We start from the raw sequence: 14,167 nt of genomic DNA, 5'->3' as shown, positions 1-14,167 counted from the left end.
TCGATTCCCGGTCAGGGCACATGCCTGGGTTGTGGGCTCAATCAATGATTCTATCATCGTTGATGTTTCTATCTCTCCCTCTCCTTTCCTCTCTCTGAAATCAATAAAGATATGTATTTTTTTTTTTAAAAAAAGATCACATTAATTTAGCCCTGGCCAATGTGGTCCAGTGGTTAGAGCATCGGCCTGTGCACCGAAGGGTCGTACATGGGTTGAAGGTTCCCCAGGGGCGTGGGGGAGGCAACCAACGGATGTGTCCCTCTCACATTGATGTGTTATGTTTCCCTCTCTCCACCCCTCTCCCTTCCACTGTCTCTAAAAATCAGTGGAAAAAAATATCTTCAGGTAAGGATTAACCAAAAAAAATTATATTAATTATTAATTTTTAAAAAGGGGTGGGAATTCTCCATCAGATTCCCATCGACTCTTAGTTCATTCTCACCACTGCCGTGGGGTGGGTGTAGGCATTAAAATTCCTAGTTTCTGGTTAAAGAAACAGAGGCTCAGGGTCCTGGTGCCTCCACAGCAGAGGTCCAGAAAGACCTCCACCAGTGAAGAAGGGAGAGATGGTCAAGGTCACCTGGGCTGGGGGTTGGCTGGGGGTTGCTTCCAAGGTCTCCGCCACCACTCCATGCACACACACACCCCCAACCCCCTGTGTTCATTTGCATTAATATCCTGGGGCCCCTTTCATCTTAGTTTAGGCTTCCAGAAAGAATTCAGTGGAGAAACCGAGGCCCAGGGAAGAGCAGTGCCCCCATCACAGTGACATGGCTGAGCTAGGACAACCTGAGGAGGCCCCTGCCTGTCACCCTCCCTGCCCCGCTGTGTGTGTGCACCAGAGGCTGAGGAGGTGGCACCTGCAAGGCAAGGACTACCCCGGCCCTCGGAGATGTGCCAGCATGAGGGGCAGGAGGGGGAAAGTGTTGACTCCAGTGGGAAATTGGCTCTGGGACTGGCTCGGTGGCCAGACTCTAGTCTGGGACTATCTGCTCCAACAGGCACGGGCATTCTTATCATTCCAGGGCCCGCTATTCATACCCACCTGTCTGGGCTGGGTCTGTCCTGAGATGGAGCTGGGGTTGGGGGAGAGAAGAGTGAGGGAAATGGCAGGGATACACCCTCACCCCCACCACACACGCACATGCACACGCACACGCACACGCAAGGCACACACAGCACAACTGCACTCATTCCCTCATATGCTGTGCACACCACTCACCACCCGCCTCCCTCCATGGAGTGATTAAGAGCTTTGGAGCCAGACTGTCCTGTGTTTGGAATCTAAGGTTAGCCCTCACTTATTGTTACTTAACTTGGCTTCAATTGTTTGCTTGTAGAATGGGAATAACAGTACTTGCCTCAAAGGGTTGTTGAGAAATTAAATGAGAAGCCACTTAGCACCACGCCCCACATAACTATAGTTTTTCCTGTGATTTTATCCAACACTGTTCTATAGCTCATTGGGGTTCATCTCAATTGTACACACTCGCGCGCGCACACACACACACACACACACACACCAGAGGCTAATTCCCAGGTGATCCTCAGCCAGGTGACCCACCCTCACAAACCTGTCATCCTCTGACCCCTCCACTCCAGGCAGCCTGGGCCCTCAAGGCCTGGGTATGTGCCGTGTGTGCCTAGCATCCCCTCTGCCCAGAATGCCCTCACTTCTACCTCTCCACAAGTCTAACCTCTCCCTTTCCTTCAAGTCCCAGCTTCAGTGCCATCTCCTCCAGGAAGCCTTCTCTGACTGACCTCTGGTCTTCCTTCTCTGAATTGCTGTGGTCCTCTGAGTGAGTCATCGCCACTTGGTACTGCCAAGTGGTGGTGAGGCTTTCTCACACTCTTCCTTCTTCCTCCCCGGAGTCTCTTAAAACTGAAAAAAGCATTTCCCGGGCAGATTTGGGACACCTTAAGTCAACCTCCTGATTTCCATGTCACCCCTAGTCCTAGCAACTGTAGTCACCCATCATACATCTTCCTGGAGCTGGAAACAGGGCAGGGTTTAGAGGCCAAGAGGTGCAGGCCAGTTACCCAGATGGACAGACAGGATCAATTACAAATTGGGAGGAGCTGGAAGGACCCTTAGCCCATGACTGGGGTCCTGAGAACAGTTCTGCTGAGGGATGGGGAAATGGAGAGGGTCATCTGGAGCTGAGGGTCCCTGCTGGGGGAGGTGCCCCTGAAGCCTCCCTGTACAAAAGGTTTCAAGGTAGGTCCTGCAGCCTGCAGGACCGGACTTCCCACCTTTCATGGGGAGCAGGATGTAGATTTGTTCTGGTAGGCCCTGGAAGGTGCTCTGCGAGCCAACTGTGAGGTTACAAGAAGCTGCAGGAAGCAGATCCCAGAAACTCTAACCTTTTAAAAGCCCAGCAGCTTTGGAGCAGGGAGTTCTGCACTGAGTGACAGCCGGGTGAAGGGAAGGGCTGGCAGCACTGCTCAGGGTGGGCTGGGGGACCCCTGCATTGGATGGGAACAGGGCCAGGGCTCTTCTCAGATTCTTCCCGGCTCTGAGAGTAACTGTCTAAAATTCAATGATGTAAATGTCTGGAAATCTGGGTCTAAAATTCTGTCCCTTTAAAGTCCTGAAATGTGGCCCTGGGCTGGGTAGCTTAGTTGGTTGGAGTGTTGCCCCGACATGCCAAAGGTGCGGGTTCGATCCCTGGTCAGGGCACATATAAGACTCAACAAATGAATGCATAAATAAGTGGAACAACAAATCGATGTTTCTCTCTCTCTTTCTCCTTTCCTTCCCCTCTCTCTCTCTAAAATCAATTAAAAAAATAAAGTTATGTAATGCCGCCCATGAAATTTTTAATTTTTTAGTAGACATGTTTTAAAAAGTTAAAAGAAACAGGTGAATTTAATTTCTATAATATATTTAACCCAATCTACCCCAAATATTATCATTTCGACATGTAATTAATATAAAGAAATTATTAATGAGATGTTTTAAATTCTTTCTTTTGTACCAAGTCCTCCAGATCCCCTGTGTATCTTAGACTCATAGCACAACCTAACTCAGACCAGTCACATTTCAAGTGTTGGACCCTACAGTTTAGAAACCTAAAATCTGTGACTCACTCTCCTCAAATTCTAGGGAGCTGTGTCTCTGAGATTCCAGAATTCTGTGGCATATTAAACTTCTGTAATGCTACAATTGTGATTCTATCAGATTAAAATGTTTCCTGGTGTCTGCTTGTGGATAAGTCTTCTCCCCACATGTCTGTTGTGTGGAAGGAAATCCAGGCCTCTGCAGAGCCCCTGGGGGGTGAGGGAGCAAGGAGCCCTCCCCTCAGCTGCCCTCACCATCTGGCCAGCCCGTGGAAGCAGGGGTGGGCATGCCCACGTGCCCAGGGTGCTGGCCCCTCCACAGGCAGCTGTCTCGCCAGCCAGCCCTCCAGTTCGTCATCTCTCCATCCAAGCACAGGAGCCTGGAAGTGAGACTCTTGCCTTGGAGTCCTCTTGGGGGGGGGTGCCCCCGCCTCCCTCCCTTGCTTTCTGTCCACTCTGGAGAGCCTCAGGGGGCAGCTGCAGCAGATGGAGTGTGGTTAAAATCCCACATGGAATCCCCTGAGGGTAGAAATGGTCTCCATTTGCTCGAAGCTACAGCCTGGAGGGCAGAAGTCAGGCCTGAGGAGGGCAGAAGTCAGAGACCCACTGCCTGGGGCTGGGGGAGCCAGAAGGACTCTTTGAGGTCATGTGATCTACGCCCTGAGTGGTGCAGGTGGGGAAACTGAGGCTGGTGAGCAGAAGGGGTTTCCTGAGCCAGGCACAAGGTGAGTGTCAGCCATGGGTTCTCCTCTTCCTACTCCTGCACTCCCTCTCTCATCCCCACTTTCGGGGAAAGTCAAGGTGCAGATCCAGCTGGCGGAATGTCAGGGAGGCTGCCAGAAGGCCCCCAGTATTATATTTAGGTGGGTGACTTCTTGCCTTTGGGATGCTTGTTCCAGGCCCAGAGATCTCCTGGTTCTCCAGCCTTGCCCAGGCTCCCCCTCGCCCCAAGCCCACAGGTCCTACAGAAGGTCTGGGGAATGGGGGCTCGGGCACAGGCAGGGGTCTGGGGGAGGCATAAGCTGGAGCTACGTGGAGAGGGTCTCAGTCAACAATGAGCAGCCTCTGTGTCTGCTCCGTTATCCAGCTCCGGACTCCACTTCAAAGTCCTGCAGCCACAGCCCCATTTTGTCCCCACAACAGCCCAAGGGGAAAGGTGGGCAGGAGGGCTTCCCATCAGCACATACACTCCCAGCCCAAACGCCACGCAGGGGCCGGTGCTGGAGCTTTGTTCTGGTTCCACGTTTTGTAGGTGGGGAACCTGAGCCCAAAGTGGGGCTATGACCTGTCTCAAGCTACAGAGCCAGAGGGAGGCCCCTGAGGTATCGCTGACTCAGTACCCATCCGGGAGCCCCCCACTTGCTCTGCTCCCAGGCACCCAGCCATGCTGCAGCCAAGGAGACGAACGTCAAGAGTCACCTGCACTCACATTTTCCAAGCTGGACTGTTTCCCAGCTGGGTTTCCCCCCCCCCCCGGGGAAAGCCCCAAGGCCGTTCAGAATGGTCGAGAGAATCAGGGAGGAAGTGACAGAGATCCTGCTATAGAGTCAACAGAAAGCAGCCCAACCTTTGGCTTCTAGGATCTGGTTCTGCCAAAGTGCAGGGGGTTGTGGGCTGGGGGTGGGGCAGCATGAAAGCAGACCTGGAATCCAGATTTGGAAACGCTTAGGAGTGAGGAGGACCTGGGTTCGAATCCCACGGCTGCTACTAAGCAGCTGTGTGATCTTGTGTCCGTGACTTCACTGGGCCCTGCCTCTGTTAACCGGCTAATACCCACGTTCAGGGGAGTGGGAGTCTGAGTGTACACAGGCTAAGCCCACAGCTAGTGCTGAATAAATGTTAGTTCCGGCTCAAATGCCCCTCCAGGAACCAATCAGGCCCTGCCCCCCCTCAGCTGCTACCCTGTGTTGCCACAAATACGGTCCATAAATATTTATTGACCAAACAAATGAATGAGTGTTGCCAGCCCAAAATACAGCAAAATATAGGGGAAGGCTTTGAACTAGTCTTTCAGGAGATCTGACAGACTGGCACAACTCACTGGGTGGCCTCAGCTTTTAAAGAATATAACAGTAACCAACCTTTCTAAAGCACTCCCTAAGTGCCAGGCTTTGCTAGGCACCTTAGAGCACGCGGTTCTCCCACAGCACCCGGAGAAGGTGTGACTATTGCTAAGTTGCCCCGCAGCCACATTGCTGGTGGCAGCCACGCTTAGATGTGGACCAGCCATCCTGTCCCCGGAGCTCATGGTCTTCACTGGGGGTGGCCAGGACTCCTGTGGGGGAAGCCCCCCCCCAGGCCCTTGCTGGTGCTGCTCAGGGTTTCCCACGCGTTTTGGAGGCTCTTGCAAGTCAGATGAAGTGGAGGCTCTGCCCACTCAACACTGTTGCCTGGGCCCTTTGTCAGAGATTAATTCTCACCATTTTCTGGGTGTTTCCTGCCCAGAAGAAGGAAGGAAACAAGGGCTCCAGATCCTTTGTCTTCCCCCAGCTCATCCTCTCCAGCTCCCCTGCCCCGACTTCTGGACCTTCCTCTTCCTTGAACCACTGACCTTGAACTTGAAGTTCATTCCCAGGCAGATTTTCCACTGTAACAGGAACAACAACTCAGGGACAGGGTTCTATGCTCTACCAAGAACTGAAGGGTGCTTTCCTTTCTCGATAAGAAGATTTGGAGAAATCCTGCCCCGAGGGGTGGGGTGGGGGGGGTCGGCAATGTGCCAACAACTGACACCAGTATACAAAGAAGCTCCACAGAGATGGTGTGGATCAGCCCAACCACCCTGCTCAGAGACGGGTCGATCGCTACCACCCAATTTAACAGAAAGGGAAACTGAGGCCCAGGAGGCTTAAGTGACTTGTTCACAAGTCTGCAAACATTTGGAGGCAGAAGCAAATGTTGACCCATCTCCAGAGATTTATTATTATCATAGTAACTATTAATATTATTGAAAGCATTTACCAAGCTCAGACTCTGCCAAAAGCTTTCCTCTCGTTGCCGTATTTAATCGTCTTAGCAACTCTCAGTAGTGAACCCCGTTTTACAGATAAGGAAACTGAGGTACAGAGAAGCAATCACCTACCCAAGTCCAGCATTCGCATCCACAGAGTATCTGGCAAAGCCAAATCTGAACTCAGTCTATCTGGCTCCAACGTATCAGGTCTTACAGGCAAGACAGGGCCACCTCTACCTGGGGTAGAGGGGTCACCGTGTTTCCCAAAGTGGGGCCTGGGATGAGCCTGACCTTAGCCCCTGTTCATGGGGCTGCTTTAGGCCTGGTGCACACAGCTCCTGGGAGCCCCTCAGGCAGCAGGCCCTGGGAAGTGCAGCAAGCCCTGCGGAACTTTGGGCAGGCGGGGGCCACATCTGTGTGGGAGCTCTCCGTACATAGCGGCAGCCCCTGGTCTAGGTCAGTGTGGCCCTGTGACAGCTTCACACTTGAGCTCATCTGTGTGCACAGATCCCTCCCTCCCTCCTTCCCTCCTTCCTCCCTTCTTACCTTTTTCCTTCACCAAACGCGGGCTAAGTGGCCCTCAAGTTTCCACACACAGACATTCACTTCTTTTGCTGACCTCCCCAACCAGGGACAGCTGCATAATTTATGGGGCTCAGTGCAAAATAAAAATGCAGACTCTCTTGGTCAAAACTTGAGAATTTCAAGACAGTAACAGCAGAGCATTCAGCCAGGCATGGGGCCCGGTGTGACTACAGAGGTGGCGTGCCCATGTGCCCGTGTGCCACCCCGTTCCACTCATCTCGTCCCTGCCCCTCTAACCACCCAACCCTCCGTTTATATCCTCACACATTCCCCGTTCTTCCCACCTCAAGGCCTTCGCAAAGGCTGTTCTCCCGGCCGCAGACCCTTTTCCCAATCTCCTCTCGTAACTGGGCCTTTCTCCTCACTCAGGTCTCAGCACAAAGCCACCTCCTCTGGGAGACGCCTTGGCCACAATCCAGAGTGGCCACCCACATAGCCCTCAGCCCCCCATCGTATCTGCTGGTTGTCCCTTCCTAGTGAACTTGAATTTACTGTGTCCTGTCCATCTTCCCGAGGGCAGGGCTGTCCTGTCCAGGACAATCCTCGGGGCCCAACCCAGTGCTCAGCACATAGCAGGTGCTCAACAACTCTTTGTAAAATGGTGACTGAATAGAGGAATGAATGGACACAGACACCCTAACACCCACCCTCCGCTATCCCCACATCACCTCCCACCCTCCCTCTGCAACCCAGACAAGCACAAGGGTAACTCCCCAAAGATCCTGGTGCCCCAGACATCCCAACACAGAGAGCGGAGGAGACCCAGAGGGGCAGGCGGATCCTGAGGCCTCGAGGCAAAGACAGACAGAAGCGGAGACGCCGGAGAAAGAGGGAAAGGGGGGAGGGAGGAGAGGGGAGCAGGCTGCCCAGAGGAAAGAAACAGGAGGCGGAGCTGGAGGAAGGAGAGGAGAGGCAGACGAGGAGAGCGAGTTGGGCTTGGTGGTAATCCCGTGTCTTCTCTTTATTAGCGAAACTAATAATTACTATTAATACCTGGCCCCTCCCTGGCCCTTTCATCCAGGCTGGTGGGGAAGTTTTGAAGATGAAAGCCTGGGGGGCCTCTCAGGTGCAGGTAACAGGGCTTCACAACCAATAATTAAACTTGGCAGCCCCCTCCAATTACCCCCACCCCCCATCCCCAGGATGCTGTGCCACCCGACTCAACGCCTTTCTAGGTGGGCACGCAGCAGCTAGCTGCTCTCCGGGCCTGGCCTCCTCCTGAGAGATGCTGAGTAGTTGCCCTTGGAGGGGTGGGGCTGCCAGCAGAGAGAGTCCTGGGGGAAGTGCCAGAAAGAAGAGCCTCATACCAGGTGGCACTGAAACGAAGGAGCCCTGCCCTCAGCTGAAATTACAGCCCCATCCTTGAAGCTGCCTCCCCAGCCTCACCCTGGGGGCCTGAGTGTCTGGGCCCTGCCAGATGGCAGTGGGCACGTACCACTGGCAGCGAGGATCTAAACAGACAAAGAGAGGAAGTCAGCGTGTCTAGTTCCTCCACGCAGCCCCAAGACCACCTGGGTCCTGGTCTCTGGCACCCTCAGAGGCTGTTTTGTTCGGCCTCCCTCAAAGGGGCCTCCCCTCTCTAGCAGCAGGGACTGACATCAGCCAGGCTCCCCCGCACCCCTGCAGGGATGGGGCCTTCTGCTACCTTCCCTTCTTTGTTGAGCCGCCTGGACAGTGGGCTGTGTGATCTCATCCAATCTCTTGACATTAAGTACAATCTAGAGGCTCCTGGAGTTACATCAGTAGCCCCCACCTTTCCCATGAGCCCCAACTGCCTGCCCCATCTTTCTACTAGGATGTCATGTGGTGGCTCCAGAAATAACAGGGCCTAAGCTTGATTCCTACCCTCTGCCCAAGTCATGACCTCCCCTCTTGGGTTCTAGGCTCCCCGCCTTGGTAAGTGGCTCCACGGCCCAGCCATTGCTCAGTCCCAGGACCTGGAATCATCCCCACCCCTGCATCCAATCCGTCTGTAAATCCTGTAGATTCTACTTCCCAAGTGTCTCTCAAATCTGAATGTTGTCCTCCCTCCTCACAGCTGCCATCATGCTGAGCCACCACCCCCTCTCACCTGCATGACCATCGTCACCTGGCCCTCCGGACAAAGCCAGAGTGGACTTTGAAATACACAAATCAGAACAGGCTACGCCTGCTTAAAGCTCTTCACTGCCTTCCCAGGCTATGCAGAGTGTAATGCACGCTCCTCACCGGGCGCACCAGGAGCCTGCCTCCAGGATGATCTCATCTCTTTCCCCTCTTCACGCCACCCCACCTCCACGCAGTCCCTCGGGCTCTTCTCAGCCTTGGGAACTTTGGGACCAGCTGTTCCCTCTGTCCCAATGCTGGCTGTTCTCCAGCCCTCCTCATGGCTGCACCCTCTCACCCTTCTGGTCTCTTCCTTAGAGTCCTGTCCTCCCCTTGCCAAGAGAGTGAGCCCACCCCTGTAACCTTCTCAGGTCTGCCCGTTTCCTTCACAGCGCCCACCACAATCTACGATGATAAAACTGTTGGCCGGTTTACTTGTATGACAGCTGGCAGTCTCCCCTGCTCGGCTGCTCCATCGTGTCTACGCTACCCACTGCTCTATCGCTCTCCCAAGCCTAGTACAGTGCCTGGCACATAGTAGGTGTTCAACAAATGTGCTAAGTGATAAGTGACCCAGACTCTGTATCCTGGTGCCAGCAACCTGTTGGGTCCTGTTGTTTTCTCTGGGGTGACCCCCCAAACAGGTCATTCACAACCCGGTCCTGTGGTGTGGCAAAGTACATAGGGGCCTGTATCAGGGTCTAGGAGGTCTGGTAGCAATCTGCGTCTCTTTACTCTGCTGTGAACCAGCCAAGTGACCTTAGGCACGTTCCTGACCTTCTCCTGCCTCAGCTTTCTACTCTGGAAAATGTGAATAAAAATCTGAGCTCCTGGGGGTGTAATGAGGCACAAAGGAGTTCCTATACCAAGGCCACCGCACAACCATGTCCCAAGTGGATGTCCTGACTGAAGTGCAGATTTACACACTCTCATTACCAAACCCAAGGCCCTTCCTAACACCCCTGCACCACACACACACACACACACACACACACACACGCACACGCACACGCACACCCCCCCCACACCCACCCACCCAGCCAAGGCCAGTCCCCTTCCTTCCCCAGCAGTGTGGGGGTCAGGCGCCATCTAGTGGACACACAGGGGAGAGCAGGCACTCTCTGTCGCTTGGTCCCCGTAGGGTGGGACCCGCCCTGCAGGTTCTCAAAGGGCACAGCTGGGCGCAGGAGCAGACGGAGGGGCTGCCCTTTGGGGTGTGTTTAGCCTCTTGCCCACCAGCATAAAATCTTGACCCTGAATCCCAGTGGGCCCATCCCCCAATCTTTGAGCTCACCTCCCACCATCCCCTCCCCTCAGCCACACAGAACTTCTCCACGAATGATTCTGAGTGATCCAAGTTTTCCTTTGACTCAAGACCTTCCCGCAGGCAGCTTTCTCAGCCTGAGAATTCTCCCCGACCCTCTTCTCCCTGTCCTGGCTAACCCCTACTCCCTCAGTGGGCCTCTACTTATATGACCCCTGCCCAGAGGCCCCTCCCCAGGCTAGAGCTGCCCTCTGTTGCTCCACAGTCCCCCAGTGCTAAGCCTGCGCCACAAGCTCCATGTTTCTTGCACTTATCCTGTTAGACAAAGACCCTGGCAGAGGCCCTGGAATTCTCCCCTCCACATGCTAAGTGCGGAGAGAGTCTGGGCCCGTGCACTCAGACTGCGGGCGGGTCACTGCAGAGGACACCCGGTGGCCCTACGTTTGGCCCCACCTCCCAGCCCCAGGGCCTCCTGTGCTGCAACTGGTCCCCGCTTCCTGGCTGTGAGTCTGGGGTGAACTGACTCGCCCTCTCTGGACCATAGCTTCTCCTCACCCTCTCCTTGCTCCCTTTTGCAAAACTTCCCTCCAAAGGGAGGAGAGGATGCATCCCACGTGTAAATTAAACTACAAACTGTTGCTAAGAATGGGAAGTAAGGGGCCTTCCTGGGCTTGAGGGTCCAGGAAAGGGCTAGGGTTTGGCTTGCCCAAGGCCAATGCCCTTCTCTTCATTCAGGCACTCAACAGATATTTGAGGGATCCCTGGACCCGAGATGAAACATACTGGGGCTCTGGAGTCAGATTGCCTGGGCTCGGGTCCCAGCATTGTCACTCGTGGCCACTGACTGCTAATTTGTTTCCTCAGTTATAAAATGAGGGCAGTAAACATTTTCTCGTAGGGTCAGTGAGGGCATCCAATGAATGGTGCGTGCGACTCAGTACAGGGCCTGGCACGTTGTAAATGCTCGATTAACGTGAGGACTATCCTTGCAACTATTATTCATCGAGAAGCTACAGTGTCCGGCACTCATCTCCTGCTGCCGTCATCTGCCTCCCGGCACCCAGGCCTCCCTTGTCTCCGGCACTCTGGTTCCTATGGGCCCAGGGACTTTTCCTCCCCAGTCCCCCCTCTGATCCCTCCGCAAGGCCTCAAAGTCTTGTGCCACCCTCAGGAATTCCAGAGCATCTGGAGTGGAATCTCCTCCATCCCAGCGTTTTCTCTGAGTATTTCTGTTCTGTCCTAGGAAACCTGGCTGTCCCCTGAGGACGCTACATTCTCCCTCAGGCCTTCCAGTGGCTTCTCCTTTTCCTTCCACAGCCTGTGGAGGTGAGGGGAGGGAGAAGTCACAGGTTGTGAGTACATTGTCCTCTCTACTTGTCATTGTCACTTTCAGGCCATGCTCCCTCCCTCTTCCCTAAAGGACACTAGCTTTGAATCCTGTTGCTATACCATAGCACCCATCACTCCACCTCGGGGCGGACATCTACCAATCCCTGGGTCACACCCTCCCATCCCTGAGGGCTTTACCCTGGACTCAAAGTCACTCTCAATCAGTTTGTCCCTGTTTTAGTTCTTGGTCACTTCAGTATTCATATAGATGCTGCTGCTGACGTCACCTGGCCTCTGGTCACTTGACTTGCTCTTCTGTCATGACCTTGTCCCCAAGCCCATCTCAGCCAGTCACTCCTATGTCAATAAGAATGTACAGAATGAATGAACAGACTATGAGGGGTGACGGTAAACACATCCTGTCTACTCACAGTGTTGCTGGTGCGTGGGATGGGGTGGAATGGGGAAAACAGGCAAGGCTCCGGGGAAGTGAGACCCTTCAGAAGGTGGCTCCTGCCACTCCTCCAGCCTGACCTCCCAACCCTCTCCCCTCGCACACAGTGCCCACGCTGTACTGGTCATGTTTTGAATTCCTGGAACTCTCCAAGTGCCTTCCCACCTCAGGACCTTTGCATATACTATTCTTCTGGCCTTGGCCATCCTTCCCCCTTCCTTTAGCTAATTCCTGTTCTATTTTCAAGCCTTAGTTTCAATGCTATTCTTATTGTACCTCAGAGCTTAACACTGAGAAAGTGCCCAATAAAGATATATGTTTCAATATACATTTAAAAAAATACTGTATTAACCCATTTTACAAATGAGAAAACTAAGGTCCAGAGAGGTGACAATTTTTTCCCCCTAAGGACCCACAACTAATAACTATTTGTAGAAATAATAAGCACGTTGATTAAATAATCAAAGGGGATTTTTTGATGGTCTCTGGGATGAAGATAAGGCTTTCCTGTGGAGAAATTTGTCATTTGTCCTGAGGTGGTTGTGCAGATTGCCTTCAGCCATAAGATCAAACAGTGCTCATTTCACCAAGCCTTCCCTTGCTGAGGTTTAGAGGTCTGGAAGCCACCCCACAAGACTCCAGTCTCTGCTAACATACCTCCTCTATTGGGGAACTCACTACTTGAGCACAAAAAGCTTTCTTTTTCAAAGAATACAAACAGACAATTCACAGAAGAGATGCAAATGCTCAAAATAATCCATAAAGAGACGTCTGAGCTTACTAATCATGGAAGAAATACAAGGAGACATACTTAGTTTCTCAGTTTAGCAGAAATAAAAATTGATCTGAACTTTCTGGAAGGCAGTTTAGCAACATATATCAATGTGTAAAATAACTATTTCTTTTGACTTCGGGCAATTTACCCTGGAGAAAAAATAGCACAGGTGTGTTGGCAGTTTTGTTCATATTTGCAAATTCTGGAAATAAAAATGTTCAACAATAGAGAACTGTTTTAAAAAAATTAGTGGTACAGCTATACAAGGGCTGTGTATCATGCAGGAGTATTCCAGTATCATGCAGTACAGGTGTTCTGGTTGCTGGAAGGAGGATTGGGCTGCTGGGGACAGGGGTGAGAGGAGGAGGGTTTTTGTTTGCATACTTTTTGGTAACTTTGCAATTTTTTATTTTTGTGAATGCATTTAATATTGAAACTAATACATAAAATTTAAAATATTTGTAAAAAATGTTGCAGATCTCTACTAGTTATTATGGGAAGATGTCCATAACATCTTCTGAGTGAGAAAATAAAAAGCTACCAACTGGTATATAGAATATAATTTCTTTATGTAAGATTGTATATTTACTAAGGTGTAAGTATAGATATAAGTATAATTATTTCTGGAATGATGTTCCAATTTGGTAATGGTGATATCCCTAGAAGAAAAGATTGAGAGGTGATTTTTATTTTTTTTACATACTTCTCTGTATTGCATGGATTGTTTATAATGAGCATGGATTTTTTTAAACCATCAAGGAAAAATATTGTTCAGATTATTTTCTTTTCTTAAAAAAGGAAGTGCCTCTTCTGTATGTGTGTGGGAGATGATGTTTGGAAAGGACATACACCAAGGTGTGCATATGGTGGGCAGGACTGGCATTTCTTTGTTTTCTTTTGTTCTCCAGTCTGCATGTTCGTATTTTATGGGTTTTCTGTAATTAATTACTTTTGTAAATGGGAAAGGGGACAATACATTAAAAAAAAAAGTTCTTCCTTAAATTGAGGTGTATATCCTATACATATATACGTACATACACACATACGTGCACATACAAATATATATAACCTACTTCTTGGCCCTTCCCCATATCTCCATCTATACATTTTTCCAATCTTTTAAGATCCTTCAATGTAGTCATTAGAGGGATATATGGAAGAAGCTATTAAACATATAGGCTTTGAAATCAGAATTCCAAATTGCTCACAAATGTGTAATCTCAGTTAAAATTCCTTATCTATAAATGCTGTGGGGATTAAATGAAGCAATGCGTATAAATCACTTATCCCAGGTTGGTATATAACAACAAGCACTGAATAATTTATTTTTTCTTTCAGATATTTGAAATACAGCTTTATTCTGATTCTAAACAAAAAAGCATGGGAATGACAGTAACAAACAAGGTTTTACCACTGAATATTGTGATCCGACTGTATTAGTCTTATATTTGAAACTCAATAAGGAAGCCCTGTCTGGGTAGCTCAGTTGGTTAGAATGTCCTCCCAATAGGCCAAGGTTGAGGGTTCGATCCAAGGTTGAGGGTTCGATCCCCGGTCAGGGCACAGACAAGAATAAACCAATGAATGCATAAATAAGTGGAATAACAAATCAGCGTTTCTCTCTCTCTCTCTTCCTCTTTCTCTCTAAAATCAATTTAAAAA

This window comes from Miniopterus schreibersii (assembly GCF_964146895.1).
Source record: "Miniopterus schreibersii genome assembly, chromosome: 4".
NCBI classification, from domain to species: Eukaryota; Metazoa; Chordata; class Mammalia; order Chiroptera; family Miniopteridae; genus Miniopterus; species Miniopterus schreibersii.
The sequence above is the reverse complement of the archived record's forward strand: the minus strand, read 5'-3'. Positions refer to the sequence as shown.